This window comes from Arvicanthis niloticus, chromosome 29, assembly GCF_011762505.2.
Source record: "Arvicanthis niloticus isolate mArvNil1 chromosome 29, mArvNil1.pat.X, whole genome shotgun sequence".
In the NCBI taxonomy this organism is placed as follows: Eukaryota; Metazoa; Chordata; class Mammalia; order Rodentia; family Muridae; genus Arvicanthis; species Arvicanthis niloticus.
The window spans coordinates 22,003,581-22,031,163 of NC_133437.1; the positions used below are offsets into that span (position 1 = coordinate 22,003,581).

A 27,583-nucleotide genomic window follows, 5' to 3' on the forward strand; every position below is an offset into this window, starting at 1 on the left:
TATGGGGAATTAGTAAAATCTTGCCTCTAGAGAGTTAAAAGTCCAGAGATAAGAACCCAGAAAGATTATATCAAGTGTCCACATTGCTCTAACTCCCTTGGAGGAGAAGTGTTAACTGGAGATAGTTAACATGGATAATGAAGGTTAAGTACCCTTAAACCAGGAAGATGGGTCAGTCACACTCATGAGCTGAGGTAAAGAGATTCAACACCAAGGATTAGAATGTTCCTTCTCATCCATCATGAGTGGACATGCTACTTTAAAACAAAACTACTTTTCAATATGCTACCCCAAACTGGCTGATTCCAGGTGACAACATTTATAAAAACATAAAAAAAAATTCCCTTTATAGAATAAACTCCCCAGTTTCTGGTCCCATAGCTTTGTTGGGTGTGGTTTTAAGAGTGTGGCTTTAAGCTACTGCCTTTAGCTCTGGGATAGCAGCCACGCTACCAGCCCCCACCCAGCTTCCCTTGAATCCTCAGACAAAAGACACACACACAGTTTGTTCCTTTTCAACTTGCCTTTTGACACAATTGCTGGGTGTTACTATCTCCTACCTAGAAAAACATGCCCTAATATTTTTTTCTCTGCTTCTTCCACCAGCCCTAAAATTTAATGGCTAATCCCACCTAACCTCTGCCAAACATTCATGACCACTGGCCTGTAGCAGTGGCCACAGGCCCCAGCTCTTCCTGAGACCTCACAGCTGCTGGCAGAAACCATCTTCTTCCTTGCATCTGCCTTTTCCTCCTGGAACCCAGAAGTACTGCCTGTACCTCTGCCCAGCAATTGGCCCAAGGCTTTCTTTTACTGACAGATCAAAAACCAATTATGGAATAGGACCTTAGCATCAGAACTGCCCTCTTACTGCTTCCCTGGGTTTTGTCGGTAAGCATGGAGTCTTTAGACCAGACAATCTGTACACCTGCCTGGACTTGACAATAATATTTCTCAGTATAATACAATAAATCCCTGTCAAGACTTGCATGGGGTTAGAATTGACCTGACCAGGGCTATAGGGTAGTGAAAAAATAGCTTAGTTCTTGGCTGGGCACAGGCCTCGAGCCCCCCCCCGATGGGGCAAAGGCAGGTGTTTGGTCATTCCCCCAGAACCCAGGCTCCTGACACGGGGCCAAGATCTCCGCAGGCCCTCCCAAAGAGGTGTCACCTAACACAGGTAGAGGGCGTGACTACAGGCCTCAGCCTCAAGAGATTTTCATATTAATGAGATACATAAAGGCCAGAAGGCGTAGCTAATTAATCGACTCTCCTCCCCCTCTCCCTCCCTATTTAAGTCAGGCCCACCCTGACCTAAAGGGGCGTGCGTCCAGACCATCTATCATCTGCCATATCAATAAAGCTCTTGGAACCCTGGACTTCCTCATGTCATTGGGGGCTGCCGTTGTGGAAAGCTTCTCTGCATTTTCAGCCACGGGGGCCCACATCTTTAAACAAGCAGCCTTTCAGCCAAGAGAGTAATCAATTCTGCCGGGTGTGGTCGGGGCCTCTCTCTCTCTCTCCCCCCTCGTCTCTCTTTGCGCCTGCGCCTGAGTGCTCCTTGTCTTTGTCCTGCTGTGCCCCCCTCCAGAGGTGTCTGGGAGCTCCAAATGGAGACACTGACTGACCTCTGGGTCCACTCAAGAGCTCTGCCCACCCACTGAACTTTAGACTGAGTTCATTCCCCGCTTGGCAGCTTCTCATGGCCCAGTGTCCACCTGGTGCCTAGTGGAAGGGGACTGGTCTAACTTCCTGCCACACTTCTGCTTCTCTACGGAGGACCACCTCCCTGAGGCGCCCGCCCCGGGCTGAGGACACGTGAGAACTACAACTCAACACTACAGAGAACTCACGCCCCGCATGGCCTGCACTCAGGCCATCATTTTCCACCTGGGACAATGGAGAATAAAGAAATTTCAGGCATATGTCCAGGAAATCTGGGATCAGGTGAGCTGTGCACTCTCATGGAGATGCACCAGTAGGCCAGAAATCCAGCACATTTATTCTATACAACTGAACAAAGAGATAGGTTATCTAATCTCTAATCTCTAATCTCTATGTGTGTGGGGGGGTTGTCTCTGTATAGGGGCGGTCTCATACTACAGTCATTTGGGAGGAGGAAGCTATGGTTGAATGTTTCTGTATACCCTGTCATCACTGGTACTCCAAATAGCGGAAGACCTTGCCAGTCCCGTGGGTCTGAGCCATCACTGTCTTTGAAACGTTCATCTCACAAATGTTCAGTTATACCGGGCTATGCTCATTCCTCACAAATTCCTTTTAATTTCTGTGTATGGTATTAAGGATCAAACATGGGGCCTCTCACATGATGGATAAGTGTACTCTACCACTGATTTACATGCTAAGCCATGATTTATTTATTTATTTATTTTTATATCACATAGGCTATACAAGGAAAAAGTACCATAGATTCTGGACAACTCTCTTCATATCCTTTCCTAAGATATTCTCATCAAAGTAAGATGGTGCTGTGGGCAAAGCCCTCTTCCCCACTACACTGCATAGAGCTTGGATTTAAAGAAACAATTTGATTCTAAAATAAATTCAAAACATAGACTTATTGGAGATCACAGTTTATCAGTGAGGTGTGAAATATCAGAGATCAAGGATTCCCTTCTATGCGTGCTTCCTTTGTAGGAAGTGCAGGTGTGCAAACCCCATCCCTTCTGTTTAAGTTCAGGAACTAAGTCTGCATCTTCTGTTCCTTACTGTAAGGGGCACTGGTCAGGCTCAGCCTCTATCATATTTGTAGCCACAAGGGAAAGGCAGCGACACTGTTATCACTGACAAAAGCCTGGCCCCTCACGTCTTCTAGCTGTGCTTGCTTTTCCCTCGGTCGGTTTAATGTCATTTACTTTTTTGTTCATGACTCAACCTCATTCGTCAGGCAGAACGCTAATGATGGCTTCCAGTGACACTCTCAAATGTTGTCTCTGGGTTTTAAAGATGGAGAACCACAAATGCAAGTCTTGATTGGAGGATGCAGGAAAAGGAGAACAGTGATTGTTTTTTTTTTTTGTTTGTTTTGTTTGTTTGTTTTGTGTTGTTTGTTTGTTTTCTTTTTTTGGCCATTTTAAATCTGTGCTTGGGAATTTTTTAGCACAGCCATTGAATGGCACACCTTCCAAGCACTTCCTCTCTTGAAAACTTTAAGCTACATCCAGAGCTTTGGTTGAACATGGTGTTAGGATAGTCCTTTGTATGTTGGCTGTGTCCCTGCCTTTCAGCAACCTCCACTGGTACAGAACAGGAGCCAGGGACCCTGAGTTGCTAGGGTGTGGTCCATTCTGTGACAACAGAGCATGCTAATAAAACCCTTCTGGTGACATTCATCAGTATAGCAGGCTAAGAGAGGAAACACTCATCACCATACACTGAACTGTAGGGCCAGGCTAACTCCGGAGAAACAGACCACCTTATCGTTGAGAGAATATGATCTTGTTTGTAACTGTAGGGAAAACTGACAACCATGACCCCACAAAGAAGTAAATGATCCATGTTGCCCCATAGTCAGAGTTTGCAACATCCCCAAGGGCCAGAGGTGCCAACAAACTTGCTTTCGTAATAACATGCACAGATTTCCCTGTCTTAGCAAAATCGTCAACCTTTCCTTTTGTCTGTTCTCTAAACATAGCAAGGCTGCCTGGCCTATGAATGTGTGTCCCAGACGGCAATCATATTCTTTCCAAATAGAAGTTTCCTCGTGAAGATTTGTCTCTTTATTTTTGTTTGACAATTGAAGTGAAGACTGTCTGTCATTTATCTGACAGGGATTAAGACCCACAGGAGAGAGCACGGGGCTCTCCGGACCTCTCAGATACAAGAGAAGATGTTAATTGGGAGGGTCTGCTAGTGCCTTAGAGCAAATGGCTTGTTGCAGGCTTTTGTGGAAGTCGGGTGACCACTCCTGGAGATAAACTATAGTCCCCAGCCTGTGGAAAGGTGGCACAATTGTCCTGGGAGCCGTGCTGCCACACTCTACTCTGTGCATGTCATTGCACCCTCTTGCTCCAGCATCCATGAGAGTCCTACGAATCCATCTCTTCTCTGCTCACAGCAACCATTTTAATGCAGAACTTCTTTTTCTTAACTATTTACATACATTTGTTAAGTCTGGAGTTGGGATTTTATTCTGATCAGTGGGATCAAGTGTCCTGCAACCACTTCTTATTCTCAAATTCCCAGATTAAGAAACATGTCTTTCTGTCTCTAAGAAGCTAAATGACCTGGGACAAATCACTTTGTGTTTTTGAATTACAGTTTCTCATTTTGTGTGACAAAGGAGTTACATAGAAAAAAATCTTTCATTTCCTTTTCTACGTGTTGATCTGAAAAACCAAGATACATAATTTTCCCTTCCTTTTTCTAAAGGTCTTTCTAAAATTGCAATTTTTTTGTTTTGAGAGGATTATTTGCATTTATAAAACCATTTAGTTAGGACATAATGTGGTCAGTTTAAAGCAACAGATGACTGGGTAGCCCTTTTATTCCTTCGCACAGGGAGAAGGAGGGAGTTCCTTCTTTTGTATCAAAGGGCTTGGAATAATTTTAAATCTCCTGACCCTCAGCGGGGTGGATTTGCTGCTTTCTCTAACAATGGCAGCACTCCTCAGATGAGCCAGTGCTCTTAGAACTCCTGTCCAGAGAAAAAAAGCAGTTCTGGCCCCACCTCCTCAGCTTCCCTCACACCCCCACCATTTCCCCACCCGGAAATGCCCAACACCCACAGCCCTAAGGGTCTGTCTGTCTCAGTGCTTGTTTTCCCGGCCCTGGATTTGATCTCGTTAATGAGAACTGCCAAGCTGATTTGGAGAGGATGACCCATGTGTTTTCTCTGAGTTCTTACTGGCAGGCCTGGCTACACGGTGGTCAGTCACACTGTTCCGTATGTTGTGTCTTTGCTTACAAGCATCCTCCTATATCTCTGAAAAAAAAAAAAAAGATTACCTTTAACTCCAGTATCTAATACCCTTTAAAATATAATTTTAGCTAGTCTGCAACATATATTGGTATTTTGTTGCACTGTGATTTTAGACTTCCTTGCCAATAATGATAAAAAACATTTGAAGTCTTTCTGAGTTAGAATTAAGAATAAAGAAATAAGTTTTTTTTTTTTTTTAAATGAGAAGTATGAGCTCTTTTTAAGTGTGGTTCATTTAGATCAGAGACTGGCAAGCATCTCTTGTGGGCAAGCATCTCTGGTGAACAAGCATCTCAGGCAGGTTGTTTTGTGGTTTCATTCTTTCACCTCACAGCCAGGTCAACGACGGAGTACACGACATGAGAAGGGCTTGTTGTTTATGTGTCTAAAGCATTCCCACCGGCCTCTGTTGCAACAGTAGTCTCACAACAGTTCATCTTTCCAAAGGCTTTGATTTGGACTGGGGGCCCTGGGTGGGAGATTCTTTATAGGACATTAAAGACAATAGTAGATAAAAATCAGACCAGCACAAACTTCCCTTTCTCCTGATTCCCCAATGCTTTATATTTGCTCACATCTCTGGTTAGTCCCTTCTCTGAGGAATTCCATGGAGAAATCCACGCTGACGTAAATAGAGCTTGTATGCCGGAGTTTAGACTCTGCAGTTCTGAATCCATTGGCCATTCACTAGAAACCACACATCTTTAAGGGTTAAGAAGAGGGTGGTAGACTCTGTGTTTCCATTCCATGAACTCAGCACTTAAGTGCCCCAGATCTTTCGGCTACACTGGCAATCTGCGGAGAACTCTCTGAATGGCAAAGACACCTAAGTCTAATGACTCTGAGGAAATGAATTATTCTTGTTTCCAACTGGAGAGATTGCCGTTTGAGCTAAAGAAGAAAGCAGCTCTGCTGTGGGGCATGAAATCAAATTTTCCAGGTAGTAGCAAGTAATTGATACCGTGGGGTGACCTTTGGCTGCAGCAGCCCATTTCGGTGTGTGGTACACAGCCATGGGGCCAGCTTCCCTCTGGTCACCCCAACAAGCTAAGCCTGGAGAACAGCATGCCTGGTTCACTTTTATGTCATTCTGTAAGTGTTCCCCACTTTTTTGTAAGCCTTTGTTCAGATGCCCACGATGGACTCATACATTTTTATGAAATTATTAATCTGTCCACCTGCGACACTAAATTGGAATCAGATTCATCAACTCACTCTGTGGCTCCAGGTTTTGTCTGTGTTGGGGCTCAAAACATTGCTTTTCATGGATTTTTGTAGTCTGCCTTTAAAAGTATATTCATCAGAAAGGTTTTTGAAAAACAGAGAGAAGCCTGGATAAGCCAGACCATCTTTTTCCCCTGACTACTCCTTTATATATTTGAAATTAATTGGCCTCTTTTGGATGCTGTCAGAGCATCTATCACCGGGAGTGAGCTTCAAGATGAATATTGAGTATATTTAAATATCAGCTGAGGATAGGAAAGGCAGCGGTTAGGAAGGCTTTACGTGCCTGTCTTTTGCAATTGCTTAACAATTAAATCATTTTTGGAAAGCTACCTTCTAACCTATTTGCTAGTCTGGAAGCTATTGCCATTGAATCTGTGAAGGTTTTCAAATCAGGATTATTTGGTTCAAAGTTCAAGGTTTTCGTAGATGCCTTAGGTAAGGAAAATGGGCTGGGGAAGCCTAATGTAGCAATTCGGAATATAAATTATGTAACTGCAAAGAGCAGAGCAAAAGATTGCAGCTCCTAGAGCCAATTTAGATTTTAATCAGATTTTTCATTCCAGTTTTAATTAAAGCATTTGACTTAGAAAAATGACTATTAGTAAAACTGACTGCCAGTAAAGGCAAAAGAGAAAAATTAATTGGAAAAAAATGTACCCTGAGTGGTCTGAAGATTTGTAGCATATGCTGGGAAAAAGGAACCTAAGAAGGCTTTAATGACCTCTCCTAACATATAGTAGTATTTCTTTGTCCAGACATATAGAAAAATGTGTGCGTCAGATTTCTCTCTGTAGTTGCTGATGTAAGTAAAAACAAGCAAAAATCCCCCCTTTTTTGATTAAAAAAAAAATCTAACAATAACTTCAAAATAATGGACTGTAGCTTGTGGTTCTTTTCTTCCTGGTCTGGTCAGGCTAATCTCTACAGATATGAATCAGTTAGCTTGTATTTGCTGAAGCTTTGCTTGCTTCCCTGGACACCAGGAAGATGGTTGAAGGGATGTCAGTCATGGGTCCCTGCTCTTGGGAAGCATGCAGCCTTACTGAGGGGAAGGGCAGGGAAAACACTGTCAAATCCTTGGAACTTTCAAAGCTAAGGTAAGGTGACAGCTGCCTGGTTTTGTCTACTCCACCAAGTCTAGGGGGTAGGAGATGAGACCCCAGACAAGATTTGGATAGACGCAGATAAAATCAAGACTTGTTCCAGGGAAGAGAGGTATTGAGGCATCCTGGGGCCAAATTTGACTTTGGTTGAAAGTTCAAAGAGGCTGCTGGACATCAGGAGTTGGCTGTACAGACCTGGTGCACCAAAGACTTGCACATCAGATGGGACATGGCTGACATTTTCTAAACACTGACTGTTTATCTGTGCTGTGTTCACTCTGTGTAGGCACTGGGGGTTTAGGGGCAAGGATACAACTCTGAACAAGAACCCATACTAGACAACAAAGGCTGCACAGAACTGACAAGAATAGCCTCCCCCCACCCCAGATCACATTTAGCTGGGCTTTAAGGAACACATCAAGTTTTGCCAAGTAGAGAAGAAAGAAAACACAAAAGTGGAGGATCAAATTAATTGGAAACTTAGGCTGGCAAATTAAAGACAGGAATGTAAAAACCCACCAAAAGAGCTGCCAGTATCTTCTTTAATCTTAGCCAGCTCATCGATGGGTTTTCCCAAAGAGAAAAGTAAAAGAAGAAAGTATTGCATACTCTGGCAAACACAAAAACACTCAGAACAACAACAACAACAAAAAATCTTGGAACCGTCATGGAAAAACTTCACAAGCTTGAAACCATAGCAGCCATGTAAATAGCCAGGCAAATGTATCCACTTGTGACCCTAGTTTTAGGGAGGGAGGCAGAAACAGTGGCTACTCAAGGCAAGCTGGCCGGCTAGGCTATCCATAATGGGTGAGCTCCAGGTTCATCAAGAGACCTTGGCTCAGTAAAGATAGTGGAGAGTGATGGGGGAAGACGCCCAGCATCAGGTCCCCACAACACAGGCATGTGCATACATGTGCACAAACAGGAACCAAGGAACTCGATGCCCTAACCAGCAGGAAGTGCTATGACAACATCATCACCCCTTTCCCTCTATCCTTTTTTCTCTCCTATGTAGTGTTAGGGGTTTGAAAGAGAAGAGGGAGAGAAAAAGGAGGAGGAAGAAGGGGAGGAGGGAGAGGAGGAAGAGGAAGAAGAGGAGGAGGAGGGAAAGGGGGTGGAAAAAAAAGGAAGCCACAAAGGAGGCAAAAGAACAGCTACAGAACGAAGGCCAGGCCTGAATGTATTGTTGAGGCCCAAGCTGCCCCACTTTGGGCAGCCAAAAATGTTGTGGCCCTCTCCAATCCGAGCTTGGCAGCCACTGATTCCCGACCCAAGCTGCCGCTCCGGTCTGCGGGTCAGGGTTCAGCAAGAGAGAGGACGGACTCGAAGAATGGAGACCAGACAGAGTGTGATTCAATCCCGTTTATTCTTCAGTCTCTCTTCCTAGTCCAAGTCCCAAGTCTTGAGTTCCTAGTCTCTAGTTCCTAGTTGTACTCCTGTTGTTCTCTTCCAAGTGTCTAATGTCTACTCCTACTTCTAGTGTCTGAATCTCTGTTACTCCAAATTGTTCTGCACTCTCCTGTCTGCCTCTCGCCTTTTATATGTCTCACTTCTAAGCCATGCCTTTTGGTCACGCCTTTAAGTCATGCCCTTAGGTCTTGTCTCTAAATCTGATCTCTAGGTCACTCTTAAGTCACACACCTTTAATCTCAGGCACCTTTAATCTCAAGGTATCTAAACCAAGATTATCAGAGTGTGCTCAGCTGTTGTAGGCTACTGTAATCCAAGTCTCATGTCAGGGTATATGGCTCAAGATGGCTGCAAAGCTGATAGCCGCTTTCTGCTAAAAGTCAGCCCCCAACAATGTATCCTTTGGTTTTTTTGTTTTTTTTTTTGTTTTTGTTTTTGTTTTTTTTGTTTTTGTTTTTTTTTTTTGTGTGTGTGTCGCTGTGACAACATAGCTGCCAGCAGCTACCTAAAAAAGGAAGGATTTATTTTGGTTGTTGTTTTCAGGGAGTTTCAACCATACCAGGTAGGGTTGGTATGGGTAATCAGCAGTGTGTGCAGAAGGGATCATCCGAAGTGGGTGGTCACACTGAATCAGGCAGAGAGCAAAGCGTAGGATCTGAAGCAGGGTCAGACAATAGCCTTCAAAAACCCGTCCCGTGACCCACAATTAGCAGGTAGGCCTCACCTCCTGAAACTCCAACAGTTTCTCAGAACAGTGCTAGCCGCTGTGGACCAAGCGTTCACACACCTGAATCTGTGGGAGACAGAACACACACAAAGCACAATCCTGGGAAGGTTCTAAGTGTCCCTGTGTTACTGGGAAATATCACCACAGGAAAGCTACAGTAAGAGATAAGAAGTTAGGGGACAGTAGGTGTGGGAAGAAAATACATGGTCACACACACAGACCTGGCTACTACTATGTTACAAGACTCCACTAAGATAGAACCAGCTGTTTGCCAGTGTACCCTCCAGGAAAACCCATAACCCAAAACTGCTCAGCCCAAAGATGGAGAGAGAGAAAGCCTGCAGACACTCTTGTCTCCATCTGTCCAAAGAAATCTCGTCAGAGTTAATCCCCCTATCCTTCTGGGTTGAGTCACTTGACTCATTTTGGAAACACATTTCTTTCAGGAAAACAGATTCTGAACCACGTGGGGTGGCCGTTGATGCAATGTGAGGGAAGTGAGGTGGGGTCAAGACAGTGTTGGAGACCCTGGAGGTCCTGAATGAATCCACTCCCTTCCTCCGGTTGCCAATCTTGGAGCTGAGAATCCCAGGGAGCGATGAGGTTGGAAGAATCTGAGGAGATCTGACCACACATGTAATCAGTCGTGGTCAGTCTTCTTGGGTGCCAAAAACTTTCCAGAGCCACTGTTGCTTTAATTTCTGCACATTTATTCTTATCCAGCCCAGTTATTTAGGTCTTTGACAAGGATGACAATGAGGCTTGGAAAGCAAAGCCGGCATGGGTTTAACGCTGTCACTCAGGAGTTCTCTGGTCAAAGGTTAAAGTGAGTTGTCAAAGAACGAGGACAGTTGTCCCAAAACTCAAGAATGATGAGAAAATTAGTTCCTGACTGTGTTCGCTTATGTTTGATTTCTCAGCAAAAATGTGTTTCTTTTTTAAACGGGAAGGGGGGATTAAGATGTGTTGCCTGTGTCTGTTTCCTTAAGACTTGATCTCAGTTTTCTGAGGAACCGCCAGACTGATTTCAAGAGTGGATGGTCTTGTCGGGCATTAATGGGAGGAGAGGCCCTTGGTCCTGTGAAGGCTCGATGCCCCAGTGTAGGGAAATTTAAGGGCAGGGAGACAGGAGTGGGTAGGTGGGTGAGTGGGTGGGTGAACACCCTTATAGAAGCAGGGGAGGGGTGGTAGGATAGGGGGTTCAGGGAAGGGAACCAGGAAAGGGGATCACATTTGAAATGTAAATAAATAAAATATCTGATTAAAGAAGGAGGAGGAGGAGAAAGAGGAGAAGGAGGAAGAGGAAGAAGAGGAGGAGGAGGAGGAGGAGGAAGAAGAAGAGGAGGAGGAAGAAGAGGAGGAGGAGGAGGAAGAGGAGGAGGAGAAAGAGGAGAAGGACTACTTACTTGACCTCAGGAAAAGGGCGAGGGAAGAACACACAGAAAAGAAATAGATGCTCTGGTGGTTGAAACTCGATGTCTTTGGAAAAGTAAACCTAACTTGGCCCTAACATGTGTGGCGCAGGAAGAGCAGGAGTCTCCATCACTGCCCCCACGGACAAAGTGTGAATTTGGAGCCGGCTTCGGGAACCACGAAAGCAGCTAAAGCCTAGACACCCACCAAGGTGGAGGTGGCAACCAGCCCATGGCCAAGATCCCAGACCTCCCCTGGAAGGTTGCTCTTAAACCTGAAAATTCTGAGGATATCAGCAGTTGATTGGCAGCTTCTGGTCCACCATATGAATTGCTTCTCAGCTGGTAGCTCCTAATTAACCTCTGTTCCAGTCCCCCCACTCCTGCCCCCTCCCTGTATAAATCAGATGGGTCCCTCATATCCAATGCTTTTAAGTCAACTGAAGCCCTAGGGCCCCCACTGCCTTCTGCCTGGCCAAGCTAATCCTGACAGTACTTTTTCAAAAAATAAAAAGATTAGCCCTACCTGAAGCTACAAAAAAGCAGAGAGAAGAATGAAAGCGTTTTTTTTTTCTTTTGTGTGCTTGAAGTCCCAGTGTTTCAAGGGCTCCAATATACCTAATTAGAAGAGTAAATTCAGAATAATGCCCCCTTTAAAATTAAACTTAGAGTCATAGGAACCAATTTGATTTCTTTTGTGTAAACATTTTGGGTACTGTGGAAAATTTTCACCTGGTGTGTATGCTCTTTTCAAAAAATCTGCTCGTTTTCACACCGCTTTATAATTTCTGATGTCTCCGGATAGTGTTTAAGTTGGCCGATTATTGTGAAAGGAACTAGCTAGCTACTTTAGCCTTCACTAAGAGATAATATTGTGACATTTCAACTGTGATGTGCTCGGTAGGTGCTTGCACTTAGATTGTTTCTAGAATGTTCAGTATCGTATTATTCAAATTTTCTAGGCCCATGGAGCATAGTAAAGTGTTGATGAGATACTCTTTAAATGGAAATAGTAAAGTGGAAATAAAAACAGTACTGGAGACCTTCAACATTCATGACAATAGAGATGCCAGCCTAAACTGGTTTGCTTTTGTTTTTAAAAGAGAAGCATTTCAGGCATGGTGGGATGATGGCTCTCTGTTAAGAGCCCTGGCTTCTCTGGGTTCCCTTCGCAGTACCCATGTGGCAGCTCACAACCATCTATAACCCCAGTTCAAGGGCATAAAACATCTTGCTTGTTTCCATGGGCACCAGACACTGAAGTGGTACTTAAGGCATACATGCAGGCAAAGCACCCGTTCATACATATAAAGGAAAATAAAATTTAAAAATTAAAAAAAAAAACCATCACAGTTGTCACCACCTTCGGGAAGCTTTAATGCTCTGCTCTCTGAGAAGCACTGTCTGTAGGAATCTATCATTTTATTTGTATACCTTCAATTTCAAAAATAGATGTTTGTATGTGCATGCATGCGTATGGATGTGTGTGTGTGTGTGTGTGTGTGTGTGTGTGTGTGTGTGTGTGTATGGTGTGTGGTGTGTGTGAGTGTAATGTCTGTGTTTGTGGGGGTATGTGTGGGGGGTGGTATGGTGTGTATGTATGTGTGTTTGTGTGGTGTCCATGTGGTGTGTGTGTGTGTGTGTGTATGGTGTGTATGTGTGTGGTGCATATGTGGCATGGTGTGTGTGTGGTATATTGTAGTATGTATGTAATACGATGTATGTGTGTGCAGTGTGTGTATGTGTCATGTATGTATCTGCGATGTGTATGTATAGTGTGATTATGGTATATGTATGTGTGGTGTGTATATGGTGTGTATATGTGGGGTGTGTATGTGGTGTGGTATGTGTGTATGTGTGAGTGAGTGCATGTGTGAGTACATGTGGTAGGAGTCCTCAGATACTGTCCACTTTATTTTTTAAGACAGTGGTGGCTCACTGAACCGTCAGCTCGTCAAACTGCCCGATAAGGCTGGCCATCAAGCCACACAAGAGTCCCCCTGCTTCAGCTTCTGTAGCACTCATAGGACAGACACGAGCAACCATCCACTCTTGGGTTTTTATGTGCACACTCCAGTTCAAATTCAAGGCCTCATGCTTGCATGACAAATACTTTACCTATCTTCTTCCCCTTCTATCTGAACTGTCTTCCCAGACCCTTTTAATGTAAGTCCTTTCTTACAGTGTACCTAAAATTACCACCAAAATAAACTTGTTCTGTTTTATGTCACACCACCCCATGTTCTGTATAGCTTAGAGCATCGAGTTCAACTGAATTTGGCTGGTTAATTGGAGGGAGAGGTTGTAGTCACGCTTCTTCAGTCCAGTGGGTTTACAGCAGTGAATTCCTAGACTAATTGGCCTGGTGTCTGGATGTCCTACTCACTAAACCCAGCACACTGAGGATACTGTACAGAAAGACCAGAGCAACTTGACACAGAGGCCAGGCTCACATCCTGCTCTGCCTTTCTCTGTCAGGAAGTCGACTCATTTCATTGCCCTGAGATCCTGTCAAATAGGAAATATGAATTAAGTGTGCAGACAGTTGAACAACCAGGGACTTAAAGAAAAACAAGCTATGTTTGAGACTTGAGGTAAGCAATGGGTCCGTCCCCTTGAGGAAGGTGGCGTGGACTCACTGAGCTGCTCCTTCAAAGCAACCAAGACAGGTGACAATTGCTTTCAAAAGCAACCAATCCTAACAGATCTCTGGAAATTGTCCTAAGGGGGAAACAGAAAATTAAGAAGCATTCGTTCAAGAAATTCCAGTCAAGTGTGGGAAGAACAGCCAGACTGTGTGGCACATGGACGCCAGTCTACTCTTTACCTCCCCTACACCCCACAGCTCAAAGACTCAGAAGCTCCACACTGGGCATGTGTGGCCAAGTGCAGAGACAAGGCACTTGATAAGAAGTCTTGGCCACAGTTTCTCAGCCTCTAAAGTCCCACCAAGTTCAGCTGGGAGGCCACTCCCATCCTCTCCAAAATCCACAATGATAAGCAAAGCTAGGAACTGGGACCCATACACAGGGAGAACATCAAGCATTAGAAACCACCTGTAAGAGGGCAGGCGACCAGAGTTGATGACAGAGACTTCAAAACACCCAGGAAAATATGTTGTAAAACTTAAAACCGTCCAGTGACAACATCTAATGAAGTAGAGAATACTAATGATGAGATAGAAATTCTTAAAATTGCAAGTTGTTTCGAATTCTTTTGTAGCAGAGGTTCATTTTTTTCCCTCTCTCTCTCTCTCGATTACTTTTTTAATGAGTCGCTAATTCGTATCATTATGAAGCCTTATGTATTTATTTGATCTTGAGTTATGAACCAGTACTGCTTTATTTTATTGCTTCCATTTCCAGCTCTGGGCATTTGAGAGCTATTTCTCTTTTTAATATATTTTTATTAATTCCTTGAGAACTTTGGACCCATGCATACAATGTATTTGACCATATTCACTCCCCACACATTCCCCTAACTCCTCCCAGATCCACACCCAGCACCCAACTACTCCCAACCTTGTCCTCCCTCCCCCCACCTCTCTCTCTCTAAGTCCAGTTTGGGGGCTGCCCACTGATTTATTCATGGGCGTGAGGTCATCTATTTAAGTGTAATCTACTTACCTGGGACCACACCCTTAAAGAAATCTCCTCTCCAAGAAACTATCAACCGTCAAATGGCTGGGAGCTATTTCAGCTGGTTCCTGGTTCTCTTTGATGAAACCCCATGAATGTGAAGTTGGTGTTTTAGGTATTTTGGTCAGTTTTTAAGAACTTCTTTACTAAGTTGTTGATACAAAAATACTCTTGTCTCATCTGTGTGATTCCAGGTTCAGTTCTAGACTCATCCAGTTTTCCCAAAGAATCCTATACTCTTTTATTGAGGAATGAGACCTGGGCACTGGATTTGCTGTGCTTTTCTTCTTACAGTGATGGGGATGCCCTAAACCAGTACCAGTGATGGTTGTACAGTTCTGTGACTATGTTTAAAAGACATTGTGTTTTCCACTCATGTGTGTTCTCGTGTGTGTGTGCATATGTGCCTATTTGAGTACATGTGTTGTACATGTGTGCTCATGCATGTGGAAGCCAGAGGACAGCCTTCATGTCATTCCTCTCCAGACACCATTCACCTTGTATTTGAAACACGCTCTCTCATTGTCCTTGGCTATGCCCGCTTGTTGGGCCCAGGGATCTGCCATCTCTGCCTCTGGAGAGCTGGGATCCCTGACTGGAGCTTCTGTGCCTAGTACGTGTGTGGCAGGTACTTTACCAACTGAGCAGTCAAGCTCCATAGTCCACTTTAAAAGCATGAATGACTACAACATATTAAATATACATACATACAACATACATATACATACAACATACATATACATACAACATACATATACATACAACATACATATACACACAACATGCATATACACACAACATACATGTACATACAACATGCATATACATACAACATACATATACATACAACATGCATATACATACAACATACATATACATACGACATACATGTACATACAACATACATGTACATACAACATACATATACATACAACATGCATATACATACAACATACATGCACATACAACATGCATATACATACAACATGCATATACATACAACATACATATACATACAACATGCATATACATACAACATACATATACATACAACATACATGTACATACAACATACATGTACATACAACATACATATACATACAACATGCATATACATACAACATACTGAAAAATATAATGAGTCTGGGGAGGTACACTATTTCAAAAAACAAAGAAGAGATTTATAGACAGAAGAGGTATACAATGAGAAACCCCTTGCCAATTAGAATCAAGTGTGGAGTCTCGGACCATCAGAAGGAATATATTTAGAATGGTATCTACATACCACTTACTTGTAAAAAAAAAATGTTTTAAAGATATTGGACCATTCCCGGTCATTCAAATTCTAGCTCCCTCCATACCTGGGGAGCAGTACATGTGGCCCTCTCTAATTGGAGCTTTGAAACAATGGGGTGGAAAGAACAACAGATCAAAACCGCCTACATTCCTGGAAACACTTAGGCACCTAAACTAGTCTGTCCATAATGGGAAACACAGCAGTGGTTTGGGGGCATCTGCTAGGGTGAACCTTTAATGTGTTCTGGCTGGCAGGATGTCTCCTCCATTCACAGCAGTGAAACCAAGACCTGGGGCTATAGTATACTGCTACACAGCCCTCAGAAAACACAAGGCTGAACAGGTGTGAGGGCTGTTCACTCCGAGGGCAGGCAGAAACCAGGGCTCCCTGTTTCCATGTGTGGGAGACTGTTCATTGGCATGGAACACTGTAGGAGAGAGGGAGGTGGGGGTTCAGACAGAGGTAGCCGTATAGACAGACACCTCTGCTGTTTGTTTCATGAGGTGTCCTGTTGGCTTTCGTTCTTGTGTTTGATTTATAGTTTGTTCCACAGCCAATACACTTGAAGAAGCACAGACATGAGCACAAATGTGTATAAAGAGATAAATAAGAACGTATATGGCCTTCCGTAGCCATCACCCATAAATTCAACCAATCATGGATAGATCAGAAGTATCTGGGTAAAGACTGCATCTCTGCAAAAGATGTAAAGATTCCTGAAACACTACGTTCTCCCCATAAGCTACTTAGGAGCATAGACTTGACATTGTGTTAGATACTATAAGTAATCAGAAAATTATTTAGAGTATGCAGGGAGACGTGCAAAGGTTAGACGCAAATGTTGTATGTCACTTTGTGTAAGGGACTTGAGCATTCCCAGATTTTGGAATTCCTGGGTGGTCCTGGAACCAGCTTCTTGCAAACACTGAAAGCGGACTATATTTGGTGAGATTGTAAAGTTCCAGTTAGGATACCTCCGTAGAGTTAGACTTAGTGCATCCAAACTCTGGCTCTGCTGCTCATCAGCAAAGGGCCAAGAGTGTTTTCTCTCTGACCATGATACCTATTCGGTGAGAAAAGAAGCAAAACAAGCATAGGGGTAGAGGTGGGGATAGAGATGGCTCAGCAGTTAAGGGCACTGGCTGTTCTTCCAGAGGACTTAAGTTCCCAGCAACCACATGGAAGCACACAACTATTTATAACTCTAGTTCCGGGGGATCTGACGCAGACACACGTGCAGGCAAAATACCAAACGCACGTAAAAATAATAAAAATAATAAGTAAATTATTAAAAAGAAAAGAAGGAAAGCGGCTCAAGAACAACAAACACAGGTGGTGTTGGCATTGATGCTTCTTCCCTGGCAATAGAATCAGAAGTATCCAATTGTGCACAATTCCAGTTGCACACAGCATGCCTACAGGAAAACACTTCCCGCTGAGATCATCCCATAATTGCTTATTTCCTCTACTTAAAAAACTAATTTTAGTAATTATTTATTTTGGTTACAAAAGTCATTTTTTTTTTTGCTCTACACAGACACTCAGGAAGAACAGGATTACAGGGGAACTAAAAATCACCACTCTTCGGTCTCTGCATATGGAATAGGTAATACCGCTCACATTTTCTTTTTCTTTTCTTTTTTTTTTTTTCTTTCCTGTGCATTTAACCAGCTTGAGATAATGGTGTTTACAGAGTTTGTCCATTTTACAGCAAGCATTATAAAATTAGCTAGTTATGAAAATTATTTATAGGCTTCTTGTTAAATATGGCATATTGACCAAGTTTGTTTATATCCTCTCCCCATAAAGGCTATCTAAAATAAGAAGACAAAAATTTAAAGTATATACAATCATAGAGACAAAGGGAATATGAGTCAGACAAGTAAGAGGCTGCCACAGAAGGCTAGAAGAAAGCAGAGAAGCAGCACATTTCACTCCAGAGCAGGCAAGGTTGCAGGGCAGGATCCACACTGGCAACTTCATCTGACAGCATTCAGGTAGTCTGGTTTAGGACAGGGTGTCAGTAGCTGTCAATAAAGGGGAGAATGAGATGCTAAATATAAAACTGGAATGAGCGCCCCCCACACACACACACACGGGGAGGGAAGGGAGAGGGAGAGAGATAGAACAAAGTTCAGTCTCTGGAAAAACTGGACTGAAGAAAATCTAGAATCAAAGATGTCAGCTACAGCAAAGATGGCGGGGGGCGGGGGGAGAAACATGAGAACACCTTCAGTAGAACTAAGAAATTTGGGGTATGAACTGGGAGACTCCCGGGTTCTCTTTTCCCTTTCCTTCAACAATGAATGTTAACAACTGGACTAGGAGGATGGCTCAGTAGGTAACATGCCTGCTGGACAAGCTCGATGCACTGAATTTGGGTGAACAGAGCCCACGTAAAGTCGAGACACTGTAGCATACATGTCTGTAACCCTGCACAGAATACACAGATGCTCAGTGGTCAGCTAGCCTGGTACACAGTGGTGAACTACAGCAGACCCTGTTTCAGACAAGAGCAAGAGCAAAGACACCTGAGATTATCCTCTGGCAAACATGTGCCCCCACACTCGTACAGAGAGAGAGAGAGAGAGAGAGAGAGAGAGAGAGAGAGAGAGAGAGAGAGAGAGAGAAATAATGAAGTTTTTAATAAAAAAAATATTGAATGACAATAAATGTTAACAGCAGGCAAACACAGCAGAAAAAGACTGGAAGATTCTTCACTCCCCCCACCAAGCACATGTTCCTGGAGAGGAGAGGGTAGGGTACTAACAATCCTTCAGCATGTAATATCAACCTGCTGCTGTGTGTCTTCAGTTAGGGAGTGACATTTCTGTGTACACTCTCACTTTTCCCAATGACCAGAGACTGATGTCTTTTAACAAGGATCTCTGTGAGGAGGCTGCTAAGTGCTCTCCTCTCAGACAGCCTACAAGAAGAGAGGTCCACAGCTCCACATAGGAAATAAGTGAATGAAGAAATAAAATTCAGAGGTGAGAAGGAGGTGTGCCAAATGTGGTACTTGAGGCAACAGAAAGCAGGATCAAAAAGCAAATTAACAGGAGACAGAAGATTAGAGAATTAATCAAGAAAATGCAGTGTGTAAGTGATGTACTAACAGAGAAAGGAAGAAAAAATAAAAGAAAGGAAGGCAGGAGGAAAGGAAGGAAGGAAGAAAGGAAAGAAGGAAGGAAGGAAGGAAGGAAGGAAGGAAGGAAGGGAGAGAGAGAGAGAGAAAGAAAGAAAGAAAGAAAGAAAGAAAGAAAGAGGAAAAATAGGAATGGAGGATTTTTTTCAAAGAAATATTTTAAAAGTAAGCTTCTAGCTTTAAGGGAATCATAAAATTTATAGCAAGATGAAAGCAAACACACCCAATAGAGTAATATTCTTTGAAATGTGAGAATGCTAGAATGAAATAAAATCTTAAAAGCTTCTATAGAGATCAGAAATCACGTGTGTGTGTCTGTGTGTGTGTGTGTGTGTATCAGACTTCTTTTATAGAAGCTTTAAAGATTGATTTACTGTGTATTCCTGTGTGTATGCATATGCAATGTGCATTTGTATGTACCTGTGCATGTACGTGCATGTACGTGCGCGTGCACACACTCTCCTGCATGCATGTGAAAGTCAGAAGACTTGAGTATTGGTTCTCTGCTTCCATCAGCTGGATGATTCTGGGGATTGAATTCAGGCCTTCAGGTGGACAACTGCCAAGGTGCTGCCTTTACTACCGAGCCATCCCTGTGGCCCCAGTATCAATTCCTTAACAGCAACATCTAAAGGTAGAAAGTACTGAGGAAAGATTTCAAAATCCTTAGAGGTAATTATTTTCTACAACGAACTGGAGGAATAAAAGAGACATTTCCAGACAAGCCTTACTCACTATTACCTGTTGGGCACAGTGGTAAAAACCCTGGCCATATTAATCAGTCAAGAGCAGGAAATAACAGGGCTTTCAAGTTGGAAAGTGGGGTATCGAACTGGCCCTGCTTGGAGATGCCATGGACATCCACAGAAAAACATACAGATAGCTGACTGGGACACTGGGCCAAGTGAGGCAGTGCTTCATCCTAGTTAGGGTATGTGCTGCCAAAAAGGCAAGAGATGAGCTTTAGGGAGTGTTTAGAGAAAGGACAACTCTTAGATGGTGGCTTTGGAATGTAAATTAGTGCAAGCATGTGGGAGAAAGCATGGGATTTCTTCAAAAAAAAAAAAAAAACCCTATACATATAACTACATATGTGTATATGATGTATATATGTAATCTCAAGCATAGGATCTAACAACCTCACTACTAGTTGCATACTCATAGGAAATTAAATCAGTATACGATTACCTTCACCCCATGTTTATTCACAATATCCAAAATAGGACTGGTAGCTTATGATGTAATTCAAGCACTTGGGAGGCCAAGGCAGGTGAATTCCCATGAATTCAAGACCAATCTGGGCCAATAATGTGTTTCAGGCAAGTCTGAACTGCACAGTGCATCACTTCCTGAAAAAAAAAAATTACAGTAGCCAAAAATATAAATTTACCCCACATGTTCATCAGTGGATAATTGAATTAAAAAGGAGGAGTCTATATAAACATAGTAGAATACAACTCATCCTTCAACATGACTGAAGTCCTGCATTTGTAACAACAGGAAGGAGTGAGACCACAGAGTAGGCAGTGATGATGAAAACTAACTCATATGTCCATGCACATCGGCTGCTTCTATGTGCACTATGTTAGTATGAGAAGAAGGTCAGCAATCACTTAGCAGTAAGATCAGGAAGATGCTTTTCAGCTGGAAGCGTTTTATAATATTTAAAACTGATAGCGTGTATTGCTCACAAAAGCAGGAACGGGAGGATACAACTCAGTTGCCCAGTGCATGCCTTCCACGCGTAAAGCCCTGGGTTCAATCCCCAAGCTGCCCTTTCTCTCCAAAACTGGACTGTCATATGATGTCTTATGATTATCTTAAAACTCTCTGAAGATGATCTATCGGCCCCCTAACAGCCTGCTCCAAGAATGGCCACACTGCCTCCCTTACCCGTGATTCATCACTACTGCTAGCAAGGTATAAAGTTCTGGTGTTTTCCTTGTCATCATTCTGCACCGCCAGTCTTTCAGATGTTAGGCACTCTGGTAGTTGTGTGGCATTCACTGTGGTTTTAACATGCTTCCTGCTGTCACCATAGCCTCGCATACTCTGCTTCTATGCATTTGATTATTTTAGCTTGTCACAGAGGTAGACTCCTGCAGTAGTTATGCTACCACTGGCTTATCAGCTCACTCATTATAAACGCAGACTTTCTCTATTCAGCTGAAAACTATTGATAGGGTCTATGCTGTGTTTCATTTATCTATTCACCTGTCAATAGACACTTGGATTGCTTCTGTATTTGGGCTTTTGTAGCTAGTACTGCACTGGATGAAGGCATTTGAATGCCTCTTCAAGATCCTGATTTCAGACCTTCTGACATATCCAAGAAGTTGGATTGCTGGATCATATGGCGGTTCTGTAAGAAAGGGTGGGTGATCTCTGCCTCATAATAGGAACACTCCCATTTCATAATAAGAGCAGTAGAAGCTTAGAGTAGTGAAATCAACCAGGCAGTTTATTTAAGGACCTTTCCAAGTCAGGCATCTTCCTAGATTGGGTTTATAAAACCTACATTTCACCTCTCCTCCCTTTTGCTGACGATTGGAAGAGTAACACTGCTTCCCATCATTCAAGTAGCCTGCTTCCCTCTGTCCCTTAAAGTTTTCTTTTTCTCAACAAAAGTTGTGTGAAGGTTCATCTGTATGCTTCATAACTTGTCTATTTGAATGCTTATTAGCTGTATAATCCTGTCTGCTCATATTTGTCTACTCTAAACTTTTGGTTTGCAGGGAGGAGCTTAGTGGAACTTGGATGTTGCGGGAAATAGTTAGACCAGCAGGCATGCTCAGAGGGTTAGTGTTTTCTGTTGTTTTGTAGCTAGTCTTAAACAGGCTCCTTTGAAAATGAACCGCCAGACTAACAAATCCAGTTTGGGGTTTTCACACTAGCGATCCTGGAGTTAATATTTGATCACTTGACTCTTTATACCCACTGCTTCAATTCTGTCTTTTATTGAGAAAAAAAAAATCTTACATTTGTACTCACAAGTGAATGAACATTTCTTTTTTCCATGAGTTCTTTCCCATCTTTAGAACCAAAATTGCATTGTATTTACTTTTTTAAATGATGAAAAAGAGAAAATACAAACGAAGGCTCTCACATCGTATAGTATCAGAAAAAAAGAGCTCAGCAGAGCTGAGGGAGGCCTCAGAGGCTGAAGCCAAAGCGATAGCACTGAGGCTGGATTTCACCTCACAGCCCAAAATAAATGTCTGCCAAACTATGCTGTTACTAACTTATGGGAGAAAGTGGAAGCTAGTTCTCTCTTACGGAATGTCAATCAAAAGCTCTAATAAATAAAGGAAATTGAGTCTTACCATCAGAATACCAAATAAGCTTTGGTCCAGGCAGGATCTATTAATAAATGCTAAGAGGAGTGGGCCACACTTCAAGAAGAAATCGAATTTGCTTAGCCTCCAAGCCTCTTCCCCATAAAATTCTTTATCAGTACCAAAGAGAAAAACAGTAGCTTTGGTTTTGTGGTAGACACTGAGTAGACACAGTCCTTCTCCAAGAAATTAGGACGCACACTACCTGTTAGAGAGAACATCAACCTCATGTGCCATTATGCACTAAGGACGTAGGTCTTGTACTATGCTGAACAAAATGATTGTGGTGGCTATTGCTGGTTGTCACCTTGACTACATCTGGAATGAACTACAATCCAGAAATGGCAAGCTCACCTGAGATCCAGCTTTTGAGGCATAGTGGCCATAAAAAGCTTAGGCCCAAGCAAGGTGGTACATGCCTTTAACCACAGGAGACTGAGGCAAGAAGATCTCTGAGTTCAAGGCCAGCCTGGGACAGAGCAAGTTCCAAATTCAGGCGTGGTGCTACACACCTTAATCTGGGTCACACCACACCTTCTGCTAGATGCCTATATAAGGACAATGGAAAAAGGAAATATTTGTTCTTCTTTGTTTGGCTTGCACTTGCTCGCCAGAACATCTGTTGGAATCTACTTCTTCAGGATTCTAGCTTATACAGAAGACCAGCTGAAACACCCAGCCTCGTGGGACCAAGCAACTACTAGATTCTTGGACTTCCCATTCACAGCTGCCCCTTGTTGGGTTAGTTGGACTGCAGACTGCAAATCATTCCAGTAATTTCTCTTAATATATAAACATCCCATAAGTTCTGTAATTCCAGAGAACCCTGACTAATACAGTGTATGAACTCCATCTGAGCTCCGGAAAACACCAGCAGAAATCAAACCAAAGAGGAGTCCATATAACACCTTCACTAATGATCTTCAACATCCAGGTCATGCTGTTGACCTTATCTTGGAAACATAAACTGTGATGCATTAAAGGCAAAAGAGAAATAACATGTACAGACAGCATGAGACCCTGAAACCACGCATGAATATTAGCTTTGTGGGAAGCATGTGTGTGTGTGTGTGTGTGTGTGTGTGTGTGTGTGTGTACCAAATTTGGAGACCTTTATTTTTAAAAAATGGAGAAACAAATGGAGATCTTTTTATTATCAGCTCCTCCCAGTAGTGTTTCCTCTGCCAAATCTTCCTAGTCCATAAGGAACCTGAGATGGAGAAGTTGTCTGTGTGGCCTTAGGGCAGCTGAGATTGGCAGGAAGCTGTACAGTCAAGCACAGGTCCTCACCCAACTGCCACATGCTGCCAAGTGTCCGCCTCCAGGCTGCAGCTGTTACTGCTTTCTCTAAGCTTCCACAGCCAACACACACACACACACACACACACACACACACACACACACCACACTTGTGTGTAGACATGCATACACAAGTGTGCACATGCACATACATACATGTACACATACACACACACAGAGAGAGAGAGAGAGAGAGACAGAGACAGAGACAGAGACAGAGACAGAGACAGAGACAGAAAAAGACAGAGAGCCCCAAGCAAAAAGTAATTTTAGTCCCCTTAGGGCAGTGGTTTTCAACCTGTCTGTAGAGACCCCTTTGGCAAGCCTCTCTCTTCAAAACGTATTTACATTATGATTCATACCAGTAGCAAACTAATAGTTGTAAGGTAGCAACTAAAGTGGTTTTGTGGTTAGAGGGTCCCCACACATAACTGTATCAAAGGGTCACAGTGTTAGAAAAGTTGAGAACTGCTGCCTTAGGGGTTCATCCTCTTTGTTTTGGGGAGTCGTTGCTGGCTAGTGTCCTGTTTGCTTTCTATTGCTGGGATAAATAAAGACCAGAACCAAAAGCATCTTGTAGAGGAAAGGCTTTGCTTGGCCTTGTCATTGAGAGGGACGCAGGCAGGAACCTGGAGGCAGGAAATGAAGCAAGGGCCATGGAGAAGAATTTTTATCTGCTATTTGTCATGACTTGCTCAATCTCTCTTATACAACCAGAGAACGTCTGAGTGGTCTAGGTCCCCCCATACTAACCACTAATCAAGAAAATGCATGCCCACAGGCTTGCCTATAGCCCAAGATAGAGGTGTTTTCTCAATTGAGTTTCCTGTTCTCTGATGACCTAGGCTTATGTCGATTTGACAAACAAACAACAAAAACAAAACAAAACAAAAATCCCCAACAAACAAACAAACCCTAAATAGTACAGTCATTTCCAGAAATAAATGCCAGGGTTAATACTTGAAGAGAGAACCAGTAGCCATGGCAGCCTTCCCCCCTTGGCAGGAGCCAAACATGGTCTTCATTTTCTGCACCAGCTTAGCTGTTCTGAACTGCAGAGTTTTCCAGTTTCTTCCCCCCAAACCCTCACCAGGTGGTTCATCATTCTTGTCTTAGCACTGAGGGTAAATTTTCAAATAGCTGACTGGTTTATGACAGGCATAATTGTCAAGTGGACATCTAGTTATATGACTTGGGATATTCAATTTTGTTTTATGTCCTTCAATAAAATTTTATCCCTTTATTGACACAAGCCTCACACAATTCTTGTTGCTAGCCATTTATGGTTCTTACAGCCATTGCATATAGATATATTTTCATTTTCTTTTGTAAGTAGTTAATGCTGGTCTGTAGAAAAATTTATTGATATGTACAGCTACTTTTTTAAATGTGGCTTGGCAATCCTTTCCTGTATATTATAATAAGAATGGAAAACTTTATTTCTAAATATCCATTCAAAATACATGAACAGTCAAAGCCACTTGGTTATATAGTAAGACAATGGAAATATTTGTCATTTTACAACATTTTCAATATTGTGTGGCCAATCTATTTAATATCATTTCTCATCATAAATGTAATACATAGTTGAGTTCACAAAAGACAATTTTTAAAGGTCCATTGTATTAAGAGGAAGCACAACATCCAGGGATATCTATAGTTTGTAGTTTTATGTGAACATACACACAGTTATGAACACAATGTGCCAAAACCACAGGAGTGTGTGTGTGTGTGTGTGTGTGTGTGTCTGTCTGTCTGTCTGTCTGTCTGCAGTGTCAGGATTTACTGAATAACTATAAAATCACAAGGTTTGGCAAATTTACTAACAACAATATGTCATAAGACCCTCCTGCTTTGGTGTCTTAAGTGAGACATGCAGAGTTTTACATCCTAATGTTAATTACTAATATTAACTCTCACATCATATAATGCATAGCACACAGCAAATCAATCAATTTGTATGTGTGTATATGTGTGTGCATACATGTATGTGTGTGCATCTGTACATGTGTGTATGTGTGTGTGATGCGTGTGTGATATGTGGTTTGTGTGTGTGTGGTGCATGTGTGATACGCGGTTTGTGTGTGTATGTGCATAGCATGGTATGGTGTGGTATGTGTGTATGTGTGTGTGCTATGTGTATGTGTATGTATATGTGAGTGGTGTGTGTGTATGTGTGTGCATGCTGTGTGTGCATGTGGTATGTGTGTGTATATGTGTGTGTATATATATACTTGAGGGTGTGTGCTTTGTGCATGTGTGTATATTACAAAATACAAGTTAAATTAGATGTGGCAGAACATTGAGAAGGAGTCCATGAAGATAAAGAACAAGGTCAGGCTGGGAGCGAGCTGCCAATGAAAAATTCTGATATTAAGGTTTAAGAACAAAGCAGCAGATTCGAAAGTGAAAAAAAAACAAAAAAACAAAAAACAAAAAAAAAAAAAACAGAGCCAGGCTGAGAGAATCACAACCAGATCAGGAGCAGGAAATCGTGGTCAGAGACAGATTCAGACAGGTTCAAACAGGTGAGCAAGTGGAGAGAGGGGCACTGAGTAGGCCCAATCACCTGTAGGGAATGGATTCAAGTTGGGGAGTCCTTTACACACACACACACACACACACACGAGGTGTTAGGTGAGAGGTTGTTATAGTGTCATGCTGACAGCTCCAGCGCTGCCACATGAGCTCGGGCGTAGGCCTGGGGGATTAAAGAAAGACTCAGACTTGGGTCATTCGTTGTCAGTGAATGCCAAAGCTTTTACTGGGCAGGTTCGGTATATATACACCAAGCCAGGGGAAAAAAAAACACAAACTCAGGAAAAAAAAAAAGGAACTCAACTGGAGAGCAATAGGATGTCAAGTGTAAATTCCCTTCCTGGGGCACCATGGCTTAGTCAGGATGTTTTGATCTTAGAGGAACTGCAGAATGTTACTTAGTAGACAGCAGCATACAGAAAGTCTCAGCCAGGGCATAGCAGCCCTTTGAGGTCCTACATCATGCCATCAGGGTGTTAGGACCCCATCCTTTATTGGGTCCAGGAGAGGGCATTATACCTGTTCCTCAATCTGGTATGATCTATACGCTCTTGAATCTAGCCTCCCCAGTACGATTTTTCATATTCTCAAGTGCCCTACAGAAGCTCTCATCCGACAACCTGGTGTGTACACCGAAGGATAGACAGGTAGGGAACTGATTATCACAGGGCCTTCAGCTCAGCTTGGTCCCCACAGCCTCTTTGAATTGCTGTCTGTCCATCTGCCTGACCCTGACCCTGCTTTTCACTTCTATGGCCTTCACAGTCCTATGCCTCACTTCTGAAGCTTGATTTGACCCTGAGACTTGGCTCAAATTGTGACCCTCTGGCTGGACTCTGTAGTAGTGACCCTGGCAAGATTCCTGGGGAAAATTCTTCTACCATCCTTACCAGCTTCCTGCCGCTGTCTCTCTGGCCTCTTTGGAGGTTTGTTGTTGTTGTTTGTTGTTGATTTGTTTCTGAGATGTGGTTTCATACATCCCAGACTGGTTTCTACAGTTATGTAGCAGATGATGACCTTCAACTTCTGATCCTCCTGCCTCCACCTCCAAAATTCCTCTCCTTGAACTCTATATAGCTTGTTTTACCTTTTGTGGAATTCTATAGCCAACAGGTACACACACACTCACACCACACAGACACACACACCCACATGCACACACACACCACACACACACACATATGCACACACACACACATATGCACACACACCACATACACATATGCACACACACACATATATACATACATACACACACCCCCACATGCACACAGACATACACACACTCACACACACACACCAAAGTATTTACTGTGTGATATATAATGTGTGATTGAGAGTTAATATTAGTAGTCAATGTGTTTTTTCTTTTAGAGAGAGAAGCAGAGAGAGAGAACCAGCACTTGCCTTGGCTGGTTATCAAGAAAGCCGGAACTCTAAGGCAAATCGCTGCCAAAGAAACTGCCGTGCCTTGTGGATTTATTGCTAGTCAATAAATTCTGACACT

The 27,583-nt window shown here is 42.9% G+C and overlaps 1 long non-coding RNA gene across 1 annotated transcript; it reads left to right on the forward strand.

The window, feature by feature from the left end:
* Positions 1-1,579: 1,579 nt before the first annotated feature.
* On the forward strand, positions 1,580-27,583 carry LOC143440295 (uncharacterized). The gene is made up of 3 exons (XR_013108072.1): positions 1,580-1,947; positions 17,297-17,365; positions 27,451-27,583. It is a non-coding gene; the product is annotated as an uncharacterized LOC143440295 (long non-coding RNA).